The sequence below is a fragment of the Zingiber officinale genome, chromosome 1A (assembly GCF_018446385.1).
Source record: "Zingiber officinale cultivar Zhangliang chromosome 1A, Zo_v1.1, whole genome shotgun sequence".
Classification (NCBI taxonomy): Eukaryota; Viridiplantae; Streptophyta; class Magnoliopsida; order Zingiberales; family Zingiberaceae; genus Zingiber; species Zingiber officinale.
The window spans coordinates 51,001,880-51,023,483 of NC_055987.1; the positions used below are offsets into that span (position 1 = coordinate 51,001,880).

General features: G+C 39.7%; 2 long non-coding RNA genes across 2 annotated transcripts; both read left to right on the plus strand.

Annotated features, from left to right (window-relative positions):
- Nucleotides 1-12,715: 12,715 nt before the first annotated feature.
- On the plus strand, nt 12,716-13,256 carry LOC122003495. The gene is made up of 3 exons (XR_006117974.1): nt 12,716-12,768; nt 12,849-12,921; nt 13,199-13,256. It is a non-coding gene; the product is annotated as an uncharacterized LOC122003495 (long non-coding RNA).
- Nucleotides 13,257-20,622: 7,366 nt separating this feature from the next.
- LOC122003514 lies at nt 20,623-21,323 on the plus strand. The gene is made up of 3 exons (XR_006117976.1): nt 20,623-20,835; nt 20,916-20,988; nt 21,266-21,323. It is a non-coding gene; the product is annotated as an uncharacterized LOC122003514 (long non-coding RNA).
- Nucleotides 21,324-21,604: the final 281 nt, after the last annotated feature.

Consider the following 21,604-nt stretch of genomic DNA (forward strand, 5'->3'; position numbering starts at 1 on the left):
TGATTATAGAAGGAAACTGTGTCCTAGTGATCTAGGTTGATAATGTCCCCAAGAGGAGCTCATAAGGATTGTCATGTTAAACCCTGTAGGTGGACTTAGTCCGACATGACGATAAGCTTGAGTGGTACTACTCTTGGACTAAGATATTAATTAAATGAGTTGTCAGTAACTCACTTAATTAGTGGACATTCGACATCTTAAACACAGGGAGACTAACACACTCATAATAAGAAGGAGCCCAAAATGTAATTTGAGATTGGTGCGGTAGTTCAATAATAGTTCTTTAGTGGAATGAATTATTATTGATGAAATTAAGTTATGTGTTCGAGGTGAACACGGGTTGCTTAATTTCATCGGGAGACTAAAACCAATTCCTCCTCTCGGTCCCTATCGTAGCCTCTTGTATATAGAGATTTATACCCACCACATACCCACCTTCTTACCCAACCTATAGGGGCCGGCCAAGCTAAGCTTGAAGCTCAAGCTTAGGGTCGGCCAAGCCTAAAGGTTGAGCCTTAAGGTGGCCGGCCAATAGCTTGGAGCCCGAGCTTAGGTGGCCGGCCGTATCATATTAAAAAGGGTTTTTTTTTATTAAAATTATTTCTTATGTGGATATCATGTTTTAAAAGAGAGTTTGAAATTTAAATCTTTCCTTTTATAGCTTTCTACAAAAGATTAAGAAAAGATTTGAAATCTTGAAAGGTAGATTTTAATTTTGAGAAAACTTTCCTTTTTTAAACCATGTTCATGATTTAAAAGAGAGTTTAAAAATTAAATATCTCTTTTATAAGTTTCTACAAAAGATTAAGAAAAGATTTGATGTCTTTCCTTATTTGTAGATTGAAAGGAGATTTTAATTTTTAGAGATAACTTTCCTTTTGAAAAATTATCCACATGTTTAAAAGAAAGATTTTAATTTATAAAATGTCCTTTTTATAATCCACCATGAAGGGAAAAATTATTGGAGAGATTTTTATAAATTTCCGGAAGCAAATAAGGAAGTTTTAATTTGTGTTTAAAATTTTATTTGCTTGGAGATTTTAATGTGTCCGACCATTGTAATTGAATAAAGGAATTTAATTTTAATTAATTAAAATTTTCTTTTTCATGGCAAAAGAATTAAGAAAGTTTTTATTTAAATTTCCTTATTTGCCAAGACCAAGGATTATAAAAGAGGGGGTAGAGGTGCCTTCATGGTGAACGACTCTATTTCTTTTTCTCTCCCTCACTTCCTTGGTGTGGCCGGCCAACATCTCTTTCTCTTTTCTCTTCTCTCCACTTTGTGGCTGAACCACATCTCTTTCTTGGAGTCCTTGTGGTGGCCGGATCTTGTTTGGAGAAGAAGGAGAGAAAAGGAGGCGATATTTCTAGCATCCCTTGGAGCTTGGTGGTGGCCGAACCTCTTCATCCTTGGAAGAGATTTTGGTGGCCGAAACCTAGAAGGAAGAAAAAGGTGCTTGGTGGTTCTCATCTCGGAAGATCGTTGCCCACACAACGACCAAGGTTAGAAGAGGAATACGGTAGAAGATCAAGAGGTTATTTTTGCTTACAAAGAAAGGTATAACTAGTAATTGTTTTCCGCATCATACTAGTTTTCTTTGTATAGTTATTTATGGAAATACCAAACACAAAAGGCATATGATTCTAGAGTTTTTGAAATAGTTTTTTCGAGTTTGTGTTTTCTTCTTTTTCGAATTTGTAATTCGATTGTTCTTTTTGGTTAACCTAGAGTTATTTAAGGAAATAAATATTAGCTTTCCTTAAAAGGCTTTGCCTAGGCGGTGGTGGTTGCTCCCATATCCAAGAAGGTCATGTGCCTCGCCATGCAGTCCTGGAAGCCAATTTTGGAAATTAATATTTATGGAATTAATAACTTAGGTAGATTTGAATCAATAGTGTTAAGTTCCACTTGCGATTCAAATCTAAACCATTAAGAACAGATAAGTTAAATTTGGAACCAATGATGTTAAGTTTCGTCTGTGATTCCTAATTTAACTTCTAAAGAACACAATAGGTTACTTCAAGAATGGTTCGACACTTGTACAAAATTTTTGTACAGTGGAACCGGTACGATTTTCTTAGGACTAACCAACAATTGGTATCAGAGCTAGGGTTTGCCTCTGTGTGTTTGGTTTTCAAATTAGGTTGTGCACATGTCATACATAATTTATACAGGATAATAGTAGGATGTGCTAACTCTTTGGTTGCAGGCTCCAACTATTATGTCATATTTTTATTGTGTGTGATTGGACCCTTGAACATGTCAAGGGCATTTAATTGTGTGTGCATGATTGTAAAATTAAATACAACAGGAGCTGTATTAGTTATTAGGATTTTACATTTTTTGTTCGATCTAGAATATATGTACATTCCTTTATGGAATATAGGATCGATGTATGTAAAATTCTATATTTGTCGTGGACCGTATCCTTGCGATGCGTGGTGCTATCGGAGGACCAGAGGCGCAGCGGAATAAGACGCAAGATAGATGCGACGGCTAAAGATGACAGCAGCTAGGGTTGGAGCACACGGAGGACAGTGATGAAAATGCCATAATAGTTGGAAAATTAATTTCCATGTTTATTGCTTTTATTTACTGTGATGTGTGTGTATGCATGTGTTATATGCTAGCATAGGTTAAATTCCTCACCTTAAATAACTAAGTGGGAGAGAGATTAGTATATTAATCCCACCGTCTCTGTTACTGGTTTGTAAGTGATGCAACAAGCTTGCGTGTTGGCTCTGAGTGCCTCCCTCCACAACGGATGAGTTTGTTTGCGGATCACTAGATCAAACTTCCTTAAAGGATGGTTATAGGAAGTTATTTAGGATGTGTGTGATCTTCTCCAACTGAAGGGGCACAATTCTATTTAATGGACTTAGTATCAAGTAATGGTATACACTTAGACACATTTAATAGTATCCTCCCCAACGGCGTCACTGCTATCACTTGTGTGACCAAAGGGAAACCAACTATTAATTTGTCATAAAACAAGGGTGACAAGATAATAAAATTAATGAGTTAAAATCCCTCTTACAAATGATTGATTTTGTATACGTCCACACTAACGTGGCATACAAAATTAACGGTGTTTGAGATAATTTTATTTGTCATAAAGATAGGTTGACAAGATAGTTAATGGGTAAAACCCTCCTCTTACAAATGATGATTTTGTATACGTCCACAATAACGTGGCATGCAAAATTCACGGTGTTTTGAGGTATTGGTAAATTTAAATAGTATTGTTAGAGGAATCAATATTATTTTAAAATTTAGAGTCTTGACCAAATATTTGATCAAAGACAGATCAACTATTAATTTTATTTATCATAGGTTGACAAGATAATAAAATTAATGGATAAAATCTCTTTTTAGAATTTGTATACGTCCACACTAACGTGGCATACAAAATTCACGGAGATTTTGAAATGTTGGTCTTAACCAAATAATTTTGTGATTCTTAGGTTTACAAATGTTAGTCAATCCCCTAGCTGTTATACTATAGAATAGAATTAATAGTCCCAATTGTAATGATTGGAAAATTTGGACATTAAGGTAGACTGTCCTCACAAAACTGAGAACAATAACGGTGTATTTTATTAGTTGTTGAAACATATTTAGTAGTGTTATCTACCAGTACCTGGTGTGTAGATACAGGAACCACTGATTATGTCTGCAATTCTTTGCAGGGGTTCCAGGAAATCAGACAACTATATAAATCACCGTCCATATGGGCACTGCTGTAAAAGTAGCAGCTGTTGCAGTGGGAGATGTTTATCCTTTGATAGGAATAAAATATGGATTATTAGAAATTGTCTTTACATACTAAGTTTAGAAAGAGTCTGATTTCAGTTTCTAAACTATTAAAGAATAGATATTCTGTCTATTTTGATAACAAACTTGTTATCAAGAAAAATAGGGAAGTTATCTGTTCTGGTACGTTAGTTGACAATTTATAATCCAATAACTCCCACGATGCAATAAATGGAGATTAATAACACATTTTCTAACTTTAAAAGAAAGTAACCTTCGGAAATGAACCAATCATATTTTTGGCATCCAAGGCTAGGTTATATTAACTTGAGTAGGATTCAAAGGATAATAACCAATGAACTCTTGAGTTCATTGGTAGTGGAAATCTTTCCAACATGCGAGTCTTACTTGGAAGGAAAAATAACCAAGAAGCTTTAAAGGGGTATAGAGCTAAAGATATGTTGGAATTGGTTCATTCTGATTTGTGTAGACCTTTGACTATCCAGGCAAGAGGATGTTTTGAATATTTCGTCTCTTTTATAGACCGACTATTCGAGATAAGGATACATTTACTTGACTCGCCACAAGTCTAAGTGCTTTGATTAGTTCAAAGAATACTAGGCTGATGTGGAGTAACATCAAAGTAAAAGTATCAAGATACTACGATGAAATCGTAGTAACAAGTGCCTCTTAGGAGAGTTTAGGAGTCACTTATCAGAAGTCGAGATTCAATCCCAACTAACTGCACCTGGTACACCCCAACAGAATGGTGTAGTAGAAAGAAGGTATAAGGCTCTTATGGAATAATTAGATCGATGATGAGTTATTCAGAAAATTACCAAATTCGTTTTAAAGATATACACTGGAAACGGAAGTGAACATAGTACCTTCTAAGTCAGAACTCTCTACTCCCATAGAATTATAGAATGGGCGTAAGCCTAGTCTGAAGCATATTTGGATTTGGGTGGTCTAGCACATGAGAGTCACTGATAAGTTGGGCAGGAATTCACTTGTTTGTAAGTAATCCTAGAGAAACGAAAGGTGATTTATAGTCCTCAAAATCGGAAGGTCATTATTAGCACCAATGCCTGATTTTAGAAAAGGACTATACTATGAACCACAAGCCCATGAGTAAAAATTATTCTTAAGGAAATTAAAGGACATGTCTAACCTAGTACCAACTGTACAAGATGAAATATCACAAGAAACTGCAACACGTATCACAAATGATACACAATTGCAGAAAGTGCCTCGTCGTAGTAGGAGGGTTGTTAGGCAACCTAAAAGATTCATGTTTTGGGAGAGTCTTTGGACTCGATCCCTGGTGGACATGAACCTGATCCTCGGACATATGATGAAGCACTCCAAGATAAAGATGCAGCATCTTTGTAAAGAGCAATGAATACAGAATTAGAATATATGTATTCTAATAAAGTCTGGGAGCTTGTAGAATCACCAAATGGTGTAAAAGTCATTGGGTAAAAATAAGTCTATAATAGGAAAAGAGGGATAGACAGGAAGGTGGAAACTTTCAAAGCAAGCCTTGTTGAAAAAGGAAACTTTTTCACCGGTAGCCATGCTTAAGTTTATCTGGATTCTTTTATCTATTGCTTCTCATATAGACTATGAGATTTAGCATGTGGATGTCAAGACATCTTTCCTTAATGGAAGTCTTGAAGAAAACATCCATATATAGCAACTAGAAGGGTTCATTGCAAAGAGCAAATAACATCTTGTGTGTAAGATCAATCAGTCTATGGACTAAAGAAAAGCTTCAAGGTCTTGGTTCATCTGGTTTAATGAAGTAATTCAGACCTATGGATTTATTCAGTGTTCAGATGAGTCTTGTGTATACAAGTAGTGTGATTGAAGCGTGGTGGTATTTCTTGTATTATACGTAGATGACATTTTTGGTAATTAGAAACAATATCAAAGTGTTGTCGGAAATAAGAGTATGGTTGTCCAAACAATTTGATATGAAGGACTTGGGAGAATGCATATATTCTTGGGATCAAAGGGATCACAAGAAAAGAATATATTTTACTTATCCCAAGCTTCATAAATCGAAACAATCTTAGCTTGTTTTAGCATGCAGAACTCCAAGAAAGGTTTCTTACCTTTTAGGCATGAAGTAGCTTTATCTAAAGAGATGTCTCAGAAGACATCAAAGGAAATAAAGGACATGAAGGCAGTTCCTTATGCTTCGGCTGTAGGAAGTCTAATGTATGCAATGCTATGTACGAGACTGGATATCTGTTTTGTCGTGGGCATGGTTAGCAGATATCAAAGTAACTCTGGACAAGGACATTTGTCTACAGTAAAGCATATATTAAAGTACCTTAGAGGCACTAGAGATTATATGTTAGCTTACAAGGCAGATAATTTGGTTCCTGTGGGTTGCACAGATTTTAACCTCTAATCAGATAGGGACAATAGTAATTTGACCTCGGGGTTTTGTATTTACTTTAGGAGGTAAAGTTATAATTATGGAAGAGTGATAAACAAAAGTGTTTTTTCAGACTCAACCATAGAAGCTGAGTAAGTGGCAGCCTCTGAGGCAGTCATAGAAGCTGAATGACTCAGTAACCTCAATATGGACTAAGATATGATTTCTGGTTTGTCCAAAGATTATTACAGTTTATTGTAATAATAGTGGTGCAGTAGCAAACTCGTAGAAACCATGAGTCCATAAGGCAAGTAAACACAATAGAGCGCAAGTACCACTCAATACGAGAAATCGTATAAACGAGGAGAAGATGTTGCCGCCTAGATTGCATCAGGTGATGACCTATAGATCCTTTCACTAAGGTCCTTAAGGCAAGAGCTTTTGATGGGCATGTTGAAGGGTTGGGAATCAGATGTATGGCAGCATAGTCTTTTAGTATAAGTGGGAGATTATTAGGATGTATACTAAAAGCCTAGCTTTTGGTATAAACATTTATAAGAATCATATTGGTCAAGTGTCTACATTTATATATACCAAATGTAGATGTTCAATTAATTTATATTGTAGATAACATAGTGTGTGGTGTCACACACAGAAGATCGTGTTATCGGTTCTTTATAAATTATAAACAGTAGCTCACGACCAAGATGGAAAGGAACAAACCATTGGAAGGTCGTAGTGTAATTAGGTATTAGTTTATCTTAACTATATAATTACACTAGTACACTTAGAGTGTATTGAGTAGGACCATTAGAGGTCGTTTCTTTTTATACTGACTTTATAAAGAAACAAAGACCTCAGTTATTATGGAAGTGTGTGCTCTTAATCCTAATATAATAACAAGCACATATATTTGATATTTATTTCTTTAATTTATCAATGAGTGAGATTTAGTTTGATAAATCAATAAGTCTGATAAGTTGGAAAATGATATCACTTATAGTGTGTGTTGTTGATTATAGAAGGAAAATGTGTCCTAGTGATCTAGGTTGATAATGCCCCCAAGAAGAGCTCATAAGGATTGTCATGTTAAACCCTGCAGGTGGACTTAGTCCGACATGACGATAAGGTTGAGTGGTACTACTCTTGGACTAAGATATTAATTAAATGAGTTGTCAGTAACTCACTTAATTAGTGGACATTCGACATCTTAAACATAGGGAGACTAACACACTCATAATAAGAAGGAGCCCAAAATGTAATTTGGGATTGGTGCAGTAGTTCAATAATAGTTCTTTAGTGGAATGAATTATTATTGATGAAATTAAGTTATGTGTTTGGGTCGAACACGGGTTGCTTAATTTCATTGAGAGACCAAAACCAATTCCTCCTCTCGGTCCCTATCGTAGCCTCTTGTATATAGAGATTTATACCCACCACATACCCACCTTCTTACCCAACCTATAGGGGTCGGCCAAGCTAAACTTGAAGCTCAAGCTTAGGGTCGGCCAAGCCTAAAGGTTGAGCCTTAAGGTGGCAGGCCAATAGCTTGGAGCCCAAGCTTAGGTGGCCGGCCACATCATATTAAAAAGGTTTTTTTTATTAAAATTATTTCTTATGTGGATATCATGTTTTAAAAGAGAGTTTGAAATTTAAATCTTTCCTTTTATAGATTTCTATAAAAGATTAAGAAAAGATTTGAAATCTTTTCTTATTTGTAGATTGAAAGGTAGATTTTAATTTTGAGAAAACTTTCCTTTTTTAAACCATGTTCATGATTTAAAAGAGAGTTTAAAAATTAAATATCTCTTTTATAAGTTTCTACAAAAGATTAAGAAAAGATTTGATGTCTTTCCTTATTTGTAGATTGAAAGGAGATTTTAATTTTTAGAGATAACATCCCTTTTGAAAAATTATCCACATGTTTAAAAGAAAGATTTTAATTTATAAAATTTCCTTTTTATAATCCACCATGAAGGAAAAAATTATTGGAGATTTTTTTATAAATTTCCGGAAGCAAATAAGGAAGTTTTAATTTGTGTTTAAAATTTTATTTGCTTGGAGATTTTAATGTGGCCGACCATTGTAATTGAATAAAGGAATTTAATTTTAATTAATTAAAATTTTCTTTTTCATGACAAAAGAATTAAGGAAGTTTTTATTTAAATTTCCTTATTTGCCAAGACCAAGGATTATAAAAGAGGGGGTAGAGGTGCCTTCATGGTGAACGACTCTATTTCTTTTTCTCTCTCTCTCTTCCTTGGTGTGGCCAACCAACATCTCTTTCTCTTTTCTCTTCTCTCCACTTTGTGGCTGAACCACATCTCTTTCTTGGAGTCCTTGTGGTGGCCGGATCTTGTTTGGAGAAGAAGGAGAGAAAAGGAGGCGATATTTCTAGCATCCCTTGGAGCTTGGTGGTGGCCGAACCTCTTCATCCTAGGAAGAGATTTTGGTGGCCGAAACCTAGAAGGAAGAAGAAGGTGCTTGGTGGTTCTCATCTCGGAAGATCGTTGCCCACACAACGTCCGAGGTTAGAAGAGGAATACGGTAGAAGATCAAGAGGTTATTTTTGCTTACAAAGAAAGGTATAACTAGTAATTGTTTTCCGCATCATACTAGTTTTCTTTGTATAGTTATTTATGTAAATACCAAACACAAGAGGCATATGATTCTAGAGTTTTTGAAATAGTTTTTTGAGTTTGTGTTTTCTTCTTTTTCGAATTTGTGATTCGATTTTTCTTTTTGGTTAACCTAGAGTTATTTAAGGAAATAAATATTAGCTTTCTTTAAAAGGCTTTGCCTAGGCGGTGGTTGTTGCTCTCATATCCAAGAAGTCCATGTGCCTCGCCATGCAGTCCTGAAAGCCAATTTTGGAAATTAATATTTATGGAATTAATAACTTAGGTAGATTTGAATCAATAGTGTTAAGTTCCGCTTGCGATTCAAATCTAAACCATTAATAACAGATGAGTTAAATTTGGAATCAATGATGTTAAGTTCCGTCTGTGATTCCTAATTTAACTTCTAAAGAACATAATAGGTTATTTAAGGAAAGGTTCGACACTTGTATAAAATTTTTGTACAGTGTAACGGGTACGATTTTCTTAGGACTAACCAACAATAAGCCAAATGTTTTTTATTGTGTCGATTATTTTTTAGAAATGTTATATAAATGCAGGAGTTCTATAAAAATAGAAGAACCCATGAACAATGTAAGGGGGTAGACAATGAAAGGGGAAAGTAGAAGACAGGTTTTTATTTCGATAACATCAAAGGTGCATTCAGTAAAGGTCTCAATTACTGTCAGATACAGAAACTGACCCCTTTTCTTTCAAAAAGACTTGTGCCTGAGTCAGTTCTTCCATAACACTTTCAAGAGTGTTTCTCAATTGGCAGATGGTTTCGTCCTTTAGCCGGTTCTCTTCCTTCAGCAATGCCAGTTCATCCTCATGTTTTATCTTCAAATACATGGTATGATGAATTTGACTCTGAAAATCCGCTTGAGCTTTCATCTTGAGGGTTATTTCAGCCCTGGTCCTGTATTTGGCGGCTTGCCAGAGCTCCTCCATTTCACGGCGAAGGGAAGTCTGTAGATCCCTACTCAAGGTCATGTCATGCAAAGCTTTTTCCTTGAGAGATAGCTGATGGCGCAAGGAAGACATCTCAGTTGGTTCTATAGGTTATACAAGGATCTCAGGGAAATAGAAAAGACAGAGATATGGGTGTTGTGGCAGAGAGGCAAGCTTTTTATACTGAAGAAGAAGAGGAAGGAGTTTCCTTGGAACTTGAGGCGGTGCTCGTAAAACAGCATAACATTTATGGGAAGAAAGTGCGCCCAGAAGTTGAGGAGTCCTTATGAGTTCAGAAAGAGATTGTTCCTCTCTCAAAATGCAAGGAAATTTTGCAGCATTGAGATAAAAGACAGATCGATAAAGGGGGCGGGAACCAGGTCAGCTAACACAAGGATGGGGGTCTAGTCAGTCAGACTAGAGCCTCTTTCGACTAGACTTGAGGGGGAGGCTTGTGATACGGTGCATGTTTTGGGGGGTCGATAGGAGGATGTGGCTACGAGTCAAAGCCACAGGAAGGTCAGAAGTCAAGCCTCCGTGGCGGGTCAGAAGTCAGGCTGACGTAGAGGATGAGAAGGTCAAAAGTCAAGCCTTCGTGGCGGGTCAGCAGTCAAGCTGATGTGGAGGATGAGAAGGTCAAAAGTCAAGCCTTTGTGGCGGGTTAGTAGTCAAGATGATGTGGATGATAAGAAGGTCAAAAGTCAAGCCTTCGTGGCGGGTCAACAGTCAAGCTGATATGGATGATAAGAAGGTCAAAAGTCAAGCCTTCGTGGTCGGTCAGCAGTCAAGATGATGAAGACAGCAGGAAGGTCAAAAGTCCAGTTGACGTGTCCGAAGTCAAAGTCACAGCAGATAGATGCGGGTCATCGGATAGACCCAGCGTGCAGGTCGGGACGTTCATGCCCTGGATAACAGCAGATAGATAGGGGTCGGCAGACAGACCCAGCGTGCAGGTCAGGACGTTCATGCCCTGGATAACAGCAGATAGATAGGGGTCGACAGACAGACCCAGCGTGCAGGTCGGGACGTTCATGCCTTTGATAACAACATATAGAAGGGGGTCGGCGGACAGACCCAGCGTGCAGGTCGGGACGTTCATGCCCTGGATAACATCAGATAGATATGGGTCGGCAGATAGACCCAGCATGCAGGTCAGGACGTTCATGCCCTGGATAACAACAGATAGATAGGGGTCGGCAGACAGACCCAGTGTGCAGGTCGGGACGTTCATGCCTTGGATAACAACAGATAGAAGGGGGTTGGCGGACAGACCCAGCGTGCAGGTCGGGACGTTCATGCCCTAGATAACAGCAGATAGATATGGGTCGGCAGACAGACCCAGCGTGCAGGTCGGGACGTTCATGCCTTGGATAACAGCAAATAGATGCGGGTCGGCGGACAGACCCAGCGTGCAGGTCGGGACGTTTACGCCTTGGATAACAGTAGATAGATATGGGTCGGCAGACAGACCCAGCATGCAGGTCGGGACGTTCATGCCCTGGATAACAGCAGATAGATGTGAGTCGGTGGACAGACCCCGCGTGCAGGTCAGGATGTTCAAGCCTTGGATAACAGCAGACAGATACGGGTCGGTGAATAGACGCAACGTGCAGGTCAGAACGTTTGTACTAAGGAGCAAAGGTCTTCTTACAGATCCCGTGCACAGGTCAGGACATCCAACCCAAAGAGTAAGTCTGGATACAAACCCGGAAGGCAGATCAGAGATAGCAGATGACAAAGGCAGATCTGGGTAAGAACTTAACATAGATCGAGACATACAACGCGAGGGCAACGGTATATAAAATTAGGGTGAGTCCAGATCTCGGATCAGTCAGACACTACAGGACAAATTAGCCAAGGAATGTAACCGCTTGTCAGAGGGAATCATCAAGGTGTCAGGGAATATGCCAACAGTCGGGGCTCAATACACCTTCGGTTTGGTCGCCAGCCTATTATGAAGAGCCACGTGTCAACCACCGCCAGACAAATCCTGACAGCCGACATTCCCTGACATCCGTCAGACCCAGGAACCTTCGTTGCAGTATAAAAAGGGATGTCTTGTCCCTTATGCAGGTACGCTTACTCGTCATTTCTCACTAGTCATGTAAAATACCGGAAAAAATGACGATTTTTAATAAGGGGATTTTCCGAAATTTTTGGACATTTTTCGGGAATTTTTCGGAGCTCGTATGGACAAGTTAACGGGGACAAAAACAGGGTCCAGGAAAGCCCTGTTTAGGTTACCCTGTTTTAATGAGGAAAAGATTTATTTTCTTTTCCTTTTCCTTTTCTTTTTCTTTTTCTTTATTTCCTCTCCGTTTCTTCCCCTCGCGCACCCGATGCCTTTCTTCCCCGTGCCCTCACCCGCGCCTCTCTTCTCCCTCATTCTCGACCCCGGCGCCGAAAAGCCCTAACCGCTCGGCTGCGGTTTCCTTCTCTTCTCTTTTCTCCCGACGCCGATCCCACCTCTTCTCCTTCCTCTCGGCGCCGACCACCTATTCCTCTTCTTCCCGAGGCCGATCGATTTCCTCTCCTCTGCCCGACGCCAACTCGAGCCATTCTTCATCGAGCGACCGCCGACCGAGCCTGCTTCCATCTCTTTGTGGACACCGGGGGCGTCGGAAATCGAGCATCTGAATCCTAGGTCTGGTTCCTGGGCGCCGGCCGAAGATTTCCTTCCTCCTCCGGCCGTGCGAGCACAAGGGATGCAGATCCCTTGCCGACAGCCGATTTCCCTTCATCTTCCGGCCACTGCTTTGCACTCCTCAGCCTTGTTGCCGGTCACCGTGTTGTTCCTCTGTGCCGTGCCCTAGATTTTCTTGTTCTGCCGGATTCAAACCAGACAGTGGTGAGGTGAGCAGCTTGTCTTTGTTGTTCCTATGTATTAGATCACTGATTGTAGTACTCTTCCGAGTTGAGGTTGGGTTACAGATTCAATCAGTAGCACTTGAACCTCTTGGATTACGGCAAGTGCTGATTTTTGGGTATTTTGATTTAGGGATCAGTTATCAGTGGCTGAGGGAAAACGATTGGCACTATTGTAGGTACGGCAGATTTGGGTATGTACTGTTCGTATCATATGTCATGCTAGTTGGATCATTTTTAGCTTCGGACAACATTGATTTTGAGTGATCCACAGTTCCGATGATCCCGCTTCGGCGGTGACGCCCTCGGGCCGTATCCCACCAGCGGTCACTTGATTGTGAATTGAGGTAAGGAGTATGTAACTGGTTTTGGATGTAGATCAAAATAAATTTGGATTATTTGATTGGTTGATATATGTGTCGAATTAGGACTAAATCGGGTAAGATGCTATGATTAACCATGTTTATTACAAGTCCTAATTCGAATGGATTAGAAACGATTGAGGAGTTAAATGATTCAATTAGGGTTTATAATTGGATCTGAGTTTATATTAGCTTCTTGAGGATTTGATTTAGCTAATTTATTTATATGTATTTAGCTAAATTTGGATACCATGTGTTACAGGACTTTGATTCGAGACGGTGTCTCGACGAGGATTTATTCGGATACGATCTTTCTTATTGGAGGCGGGTACTTTGACTTATGTCTTTTGATATGCATAATAAAGTGTTTAACATATAGCAATGATTGTGTTATCCTTTTGATTCGGTTGGTCACTACATGATCTGTTACATGTTGTTTGTTTATTTATTATGCACTGCATGTTATTATTGACCTGACCATACATGCTTTCGGTAGTGACCCAACCATGTGATACATCATGTTCAGGACCTAGGGTTTATATGATACCCTATCTGTTTGTGTACCTTCCATCTGATACATTGATTTGTGGTACACCTTTTATTTATGTATGGATCTTGCTATGCTATTCATGAGATTGCCATGCTTAGTATCATGCATCATGTTTGCATGCTGTGCGATTGTCGGCTTCACTTTGGTTGAGCCCATCGCCAGTTACATGTACTGCACACACCACCCATGGATTAGTTGTATATCTGGCTGGTGTGTGGCGGTTCTGCTGTTTGGCTCCGTTGGTCTGAGGACTCAGCGTGGTAGCCGGCAGTCAGTTCCGCTCTGTTTGGCTCCGTTGGCATTTAGGGTAGCAGCGTGGTAGCCGACAGATAGTGGACTCTGTTTGGCTCCGTTGGTCAGGAGACTCAGCGTGGTAGCCGACAGATAGTGGACTCTGTTTGGCTCCGTTGGTCAGGAGACTCAGCGTGGTAGCCGGCAGAGATTTCCTCCCCGTCGTCGTGTACCGGGAGATGAGAGCATTGAGCTCCCCCATTTATGATTTGGGGCCAGAGGACAGGAGTACTCCGACAGCATTCCGTCCACTCAGTCACTGTCAGGAGCAGTGATGTCCGAGTGCACGGTCACCATATGCATTTATTGCATTTTATTGTTGTGATTGCTGCACTTATATGCTGCATTTGTATGGATGCATTTGATTGACATGCATACAGGATTATGATTTCTTCGGTCTGACGACCTATTACCTTTGTACCTTGATTCCGGTTAGTACAGTTATCTCCTGATTTCATTTCAGTTGCATTTATTCCTTCTCGTATTCAGGAGACTGTACGCATGATTAGTGTTGTCTGTTATTTGTTTTATTGTTGATATTTTCAGGTTGAGGCTGTCCGGAGCAGTTCCAGTCGCTGGCCCCCCCATCAGCACGTAGAGCCAGTTCTCTGCTGGTTTGAGTCTTATTGATATTTTGGCTTTTTCCATATAGAACGTTGTCTTATTCTGGTTTTGGATCTTTATTTATGGAATGTGTATGGATTATTTTTGTTTGATGAACTCTTGATGTGATTTTTGGATTCTATTCTACTACGTACCTGCCTGGACGGCAGAAGAGGTAAGTTCGTTGGATTTGAGCTTTACGAGTGTAGTGGAGTAGGGTGGATTTCGAGTCAGAGTCCTATTGTTATTGATTACTACTATTAACTGCGTGGTTGTGACAGCCAGAGGCTGAATATCTTTATAAACTGCGTGGTGTTTGTTTTTTATTTTTGTTATCATTCCAGCCGCCTGTGGCTGATGTATATGTGATATGTAGGAAGTTTCATATTGTCCGCCGTACAGGGGAGATGCTGCCGAAATTTCTTCGGACAGAGACTCCTCTGGGGCGTGACAATTTAGTGGTATCAGAGCAGGTATACGATACTTGCTATGTGTTCTGGATTTTTGAGAGCTTAAGTTTTACGATCTTTGTTTTCGTGTTTCGGATTGTTGATATAACCTGATACCAATTGATATGGTATCAGAGCGCCAAAGTTTGGCGATATTTGTTTGATTTCCGTGTGTTAGATTTTCGAGATTTATCTGATACCAATTTATTGGTATCAGAGCAGGGTGTGATACCTGCTTTTGGTATTTTGGATATTTTTATACTAGCCCTAGTTGCGAGACATATTGGTGTGGGCCGTTATTTTCGGTTGCACGGATTTGTCCGTTTCGATTATGTTATGGACTTCCGTTTTGGATTTATATGGATTTCTGGTGTTTGTTTTTCTCATACGGAATTCCGAGGTCATTTTGGGGACTGGACAGCGATGGAACATCTCCAGACAGCATATAGGTATGATGTGTAATTTTATAGTTTATGATAGGTATTAGCATTCTTTATGTAGTACCTGTTTGGTTGTAGTAGCACATATTACATGTGATGGATTAGCCATTGAGCATGGTTGACCTTAATAGAGATAAAGGATTATAATCTCTGGTGATTTTTCTTATCATACCATCAATAGTGTTAGCTTCTGTTACTACTCGTAGGAGATGGAGGCACATACCAGCCTCTGCTATTGTTAGTTGGATAGTGGATGATACCTATATATTCTTGTTGACTTAGCCAGGAGAGTTTTATACTCATATCTTTTGGATATTAGGATACCAGGTACGATGGAAATTGTTCATTAGGGGAGTTACCATGTTTGATCATTGTTGAGAATGGTTTGAGGTTGAGGGATATTGTGAGATCAGATATTGTGATATGTTGATTTCTAATGATTTATTGGAGTAAATGTTATGTGGTCGTCTGATGATCTATTATTAGATATTGGTTTTGATGATCTATTAGTAGATGACTATTTTGATGATTTATATTGGGTTGTCGTTGATGGTGACATAGTGAGTGTCATGTTGATATTCACAGGTTTGATGATTATGGTTGGTGATCAGATTATAAATTTGGTGCTGGAGAGTTTACGGTTGAATGTGCCTATGAGATTTTAATAAATCTGGTTAGTTGTGGTTAGTTAACAGGATGATAAAATTGATATTTGCTTCCTCTGATATTGGACTATGTGGATAAATAATGATTTGATGTTTTGAATGCTAATTAGCTCTCATGGGGAGTAGAGATTTATTCATCTGATAGTATGTGGGCTGATATTTTTGAGGATAAAAAAAAATGAGAGTGTCTTGATGTTATTAAATTCTGACTTTTGTCTTTTGGGTCATACACATTTATACATATGATATTATGTGGGTTGACATTTTCTAGTTTGAGTTGATGTAATTAGTGTTGAATTGACCCATGAACTGATTTAGTTATTTGACAACGTTGTATACCATTTTATCTTAGTTAATTTTCGTCAGTAAATATTGATTTACTCTTGTTAAATCGGTCAGTAGAAGACTGATTTATGTTTGTCGAGTTGGGTAGTTGTGGTTTGATATACCTTAGTTGCTTGTGGAGGATTAAGGTATTCTTGATTAGTTAGTAGATCAATGATTTAGTTTTGTTGGTTGATCAGTAGAGGATGGTCATACTCTATTTTTAGAGGTTCGAACCTTTAGGTTATTTGTGTTTAGTTATGTATCTAGAGCACCTTTGAGTACTTGTTTTGTACTGACGTGGAAATGACTGATTTAGCCATATATCATTGTCGGCTTGGATAGGTGATAAAGGATCGATGTACCCTATTTCATGAAGACTTTGACCATGGATTGTATATACCTGGTGGGATAACTTAGAGGGTGCATGGGGATATGTGACCCCGCTGGTGTAAGGAAGTGTAGAGTTAATTGCTTAACACTTATGGGATACAATCATTACTAGTGTTTACTGGGAGAGTACATTTGGATTTATGATGATAAAATTTTTCCCATTAGATATAGTCTTGGTAGTGTATGACATTGACTGACAATGTTATACCACGGTGTGTATATCTTTCTTGTCCGATACCAGTTCCTTTGAACCTAGAGTAGGGTTGTTACTGGATGATTAGACTGCTTTATTTTGGGTTGCTTTTGATTGATGTATTCATGCTTGATACATATGCATGAATTTTGTTTAGATATACCTGTAACCCATGAGTATTGGTAGCATAAGGTTGGTCTCTTTGGTTGAGCTGGTATGCTGATTTTGCATGTCTATGTTGCATGTATATTATGATTGTTATGTGTTGTAGGAGTCCTATGGTAGACTGTCCATTTGCCAGTAGTATATATATCCATGTTCTGATATGGTTTGAAGGTTCCTGGTGGATCATAGATATGTAGTTCGGTGTATGTATCTGAAGGTATTATTGAGGATAGCTTGTTGATTAAATCCGAGATGTAGTATAAGTACATCGGTGGTGTTTTGATGGAAGCATTTTGTCGATTTAATCTGAGTTGTGATATGTACATATGTGTTTGGTGTGGTATCTGAGGTAACTTTTTGATTATGTTTGATTTGTGAGTGCACCTGAGTTTAGTATGCTTTATTGGAAGTATATGTTGGTTATACTCTTGGCATAGGTGAAGATATGTCATATGAGCGTTGTTTGAGGTGTATTGTTGATTTTACCTACATTGATTTTGCACACGTGTTCGGTATGTATTGTTGGAGGTATCATACTGATTATACCTGAGTTGTGAGTATGTTTGGTGTATAATAATTGGAGGATTTTATTGATCATACATATGTTGTGTGAGCATGTGTGCTAGGTGTATACATTGGTAGCAGTAGGATGATTCTACTTATACTGAATGCAGAATGTGGAGTGACTGCATTATGTCATTTGTTGAATTAATTCATCAACTAATTTTCCTATCAGTGGATGACCCACTAGGATGCTGATAGAGTTGATGATGGATTTGATTAGTTACTAGGTTGTTATATCCTAGGCTAACCACAGCGAATTGTGGTAGAGAGATCTTGTACAGTCTCTAGCTGGATAGTTAGGTGCCTTGGGGTACTTGGATATTGTTTTGTGGTGGAGCATTGCTCCCACATATCACGGATTGCTGGTAGCGGAGCATTGCTCCTATAGTTATTGCGATACATATTTCAGATTATTTGTAGTGGAGTGTTGCTCCCACATGTTGAGGATTTCTTGTGGTAGAGCGTTGCTCCCACATATGTGGTGTTTCCTGTGATGGAGCGTTGCTCTCACTCTGGAGGATTTATTCTTTGGTGATTTATGTTATTGATGATCAGATTTTTTCGATTTATTATTGGAGATCCTATGGATAGGAATGTATGTGATACGTACATTATGTGTCTCAGTTTTTGCCATAGAGGCTTACAGTGCCTTAGATGTTTTCAGGGACTCGATGATCCTGGTATGTCGAGGATGTTTGGATAGGTTTCCATTATCTTTGTGGACGATGTTGTGATCTATTACGGATCCGAGGTGAGTCACGTACACTACCTTTGCATAGATCTAGAGATGATTCGACGAGAACATCTTTATGTGATTATCAGTAGTGCTGGTTTGGATTGTTTTATGTGAGATGTTTGAGCCACACAGTCACCAATAGAAGTATACCGTGGTTCCACATGAGATCGAGATTGTTACCGTCGGGAGTAGACGGAGTCAATAGAAGAGGCTTGTAACCTCCTTTGTTTGGCCGATATTTCCGAAGATACGTTGAGGGTTTCTCACGGATTGCTATGTCACTTACACGCCTGACCATGAAAGGCGTGAAGTTTATTTAGACTGAGGATTTCAATATCAGCTTCTAGGAGTTGAAGCGAAGACTAGTGTCGGCTTCGATTTTTGGTTTTTACTTTCTAGAGAGGACGGATTTGTCCTCTACACCGACACGTTTCTACAGGGTATGGGTGCTGTTCTGTTGCAGCACGGTTGAGTATTCTTATATACTTCTTGATAGTTGGGGGAGCCTGAGAAGAAAATACTTAGTTCATGATCTGGAGTTGACTGCTATTATTTTTGCCCGAAGATTTGGCGGCAGTACCTGTATGATATTACATTGAGATTCTCACTGACCATCGGAGTCTCAAATATCTGTTTCACTCAGAAGGAACTTAATCTTCGACCGAGGAGGTAGATGGAGTTCCTGAAGGATTATGATTGTACCATTAGCTATCACCTGGGAAAAGCTAATGTGGTTGTCGATGCACTTAGCCAGAAGTCCAGAGGGACTTTAGCTTGCCACCGAGTTGTGGTCACAGATTTGATTCAGGGTTTATTCGAGTTAGACCTTGAGGAGCAGGGATAGACTGAGCAGGGTATTCTTATTGCCATAGATGCTCAGTCGTCGATCAGGACGAGAATCCGTGAGGCCCAGTTGTTGGGACCTTATAGAGCTTAACATGAGGCAGAGTTGATCCGTATTATCAGACGGAGGATGTTAGAGGCATAAGGCTGCCAGTAGAGTTATGTTGACCAGAGTCGGAGACTCTTAGAGTTCTCCATTTGTGACCATGTATTTCTGCGAGTTTCACCCATGAAAGGGGTGAAGAGATTTGGCCTCAGTGGTAAGCTAGCTCCGCGTTACATTGGTCCTTTCGAGATCTTGGAGAGGATCGGAGCGGTAGTTTACCATCTGACACTACCACCGTTCCGGACAGGTGTTCAAGACATATTTTGTGTATCTATGCTGAGAAGATACATAGTAGACCCAGCTCACGTGTTGGCTGATATTCCAGTTCCAGTTCAGCCTGACATTACTTATGAGGAGGTTCCGGTACGGATTTTGGATCGGAAAGAGTGTAAGTTGTGGAACAAGACTATCCGGCTGGTTAAAGTCGGATGACAGCATCATTCAGACGAGGAGGCTACTTGGGAGCTCGAGGATACTATCCGAGCTCGATATCCCCATCTTTTCACTTGAGGTATGTGAGTTTATTTACCGTTCAGCATTTATTATTATTATCTGTTATTAGTACTTGCTGATGGTAGATACTGAAATTTGGGGATCAAATTTTTATTAGTGGGGGAGAATGTAAAATACCGGAAAAAATGACGATTTTTAATAAGGGGATTTTCCGGAATTTTTGGACATTTTTCGGGAATTTTTCGGAGCTCGTATGGACAAGTTAACGGGGACAAAAACAGGGTCCGGGAAAGCCCTGTTTAGGTTACCCTGTTTTAATGAGGAAAAGATTTCTTTTCTTTTCCTTTTCCTTTTCTTTTTCTTTTTCTTTATTTCCTCTCCGTTTCTTCCCCTCGCGCACCCGATGCCTTTCTTCCCCGTGCCCTCACCCGCGCCTCTCTTCTCCCTCATTCTCGACCCCGGCGCCGAAAAGCCCTAACCGCTCGGCTGCGGTTTCCTTCTCTTCTCTTTTCTCCCGACGCCGATCCCACCTCTTCTCCTTCCTCTCGGCGCCGACCACCTATTCCTCTTCTTCCCGAGGCCGATCGATTTCCTCTCCTCTGCCCGACGCCAACTCGAGCCATTCTTCATCGAGCGACCGCCGACCGAGCCTGCTTCCATCTCTTTGCGGACACCAGGGGCCGTCGGAAATCGAGCATCTGAACCCTAGGTCTGGTTCCTGGGCGCCGGCCGAAGATTTCCTTCCTCCTCCGGCCGTGCGAGCACAAGGGATGCAGATCCCTTGCCGACAGCCGATTTCCCTTCATCTTCCGGCCACTGCTTTGCACTCCTCAACCTTGTTGCCGGTCACCGTGTTGTTCCTCTGTGTTGTGCCCTAGATTTTCTTGTTCTGCCGGATTCAAACTAGACAGTGGTGAGGTGAGCAGCTTGTCTTTGTTGTTCCTATGTATTAGATCACTGATTGTAGTACTCTTCCGAGTTGAGGTTGGGTTACAGATTCAATCAGTAGCACTTGAACCTCTTGGATTACGGCAAGTGCTGATTTTTGGGTATTTTGATTTAGGGATCAGTTATCAGCGGCTGAGGGAAAACGATTGGCACTATTGTAGGTACGGCAGATTTGGGTATGTACTGTTCGTATCATATGTCATGCTAGTTGGATCATTTTTAGCTTCGGACAACATTGATTTTGAGTGATCCACAGTTCCGATGATCCCGCTTCGGCGGTGACGCCCTCGGGCCGTATCCCACCAGCGGTCACTTGATTGTGAATTGAGGTAAGGAGTATGTAACTGGTTTTGGATGTAGATCAAAATAAATTTGGATTATTTGATTGGTTGATATATGTGTCGAATTAGGACTAAATCGGGTAAGATGCTATGATTAACCATGTTTATTACAAGTCCTAATTCGAATGGATTAGAAACGATTGAGGAGTTAAATGATTCAATTAGGGTTTATAATTGGATCTGAGTTTATATTAGCTTCTTGAGGATTTGATTTAGCTTATTTATTTATATGTATTTAGCTAAATTTGGATACCATGTGTTACAGGACTTTGATTCGAGACGGTGTCTCGACGAGGATTTATTCGGATACGATCTTTCTTATTGGAGGCGGGTACTTTGACTTATGTCTTTTGATATGCATAATAAAGTGTTTAACATATAGCAATGATTGTGTTATCCTTTTGATTCGGTTGGTCACTACATGATCTGTTACATGTTGTTTGTTTATTTATTATGCACTGCATGTTATTATTTGTTGGAGGATCGGTGGCCGGCTTGAAGGGGGGTTGGATAGACGACACCCCCAAATCGTTAGCTTCCTACACTATTGTTAGCTTGCGCAGCGGAAATACAAATACTAAAGCAATGAATACGAAAGCTAAAG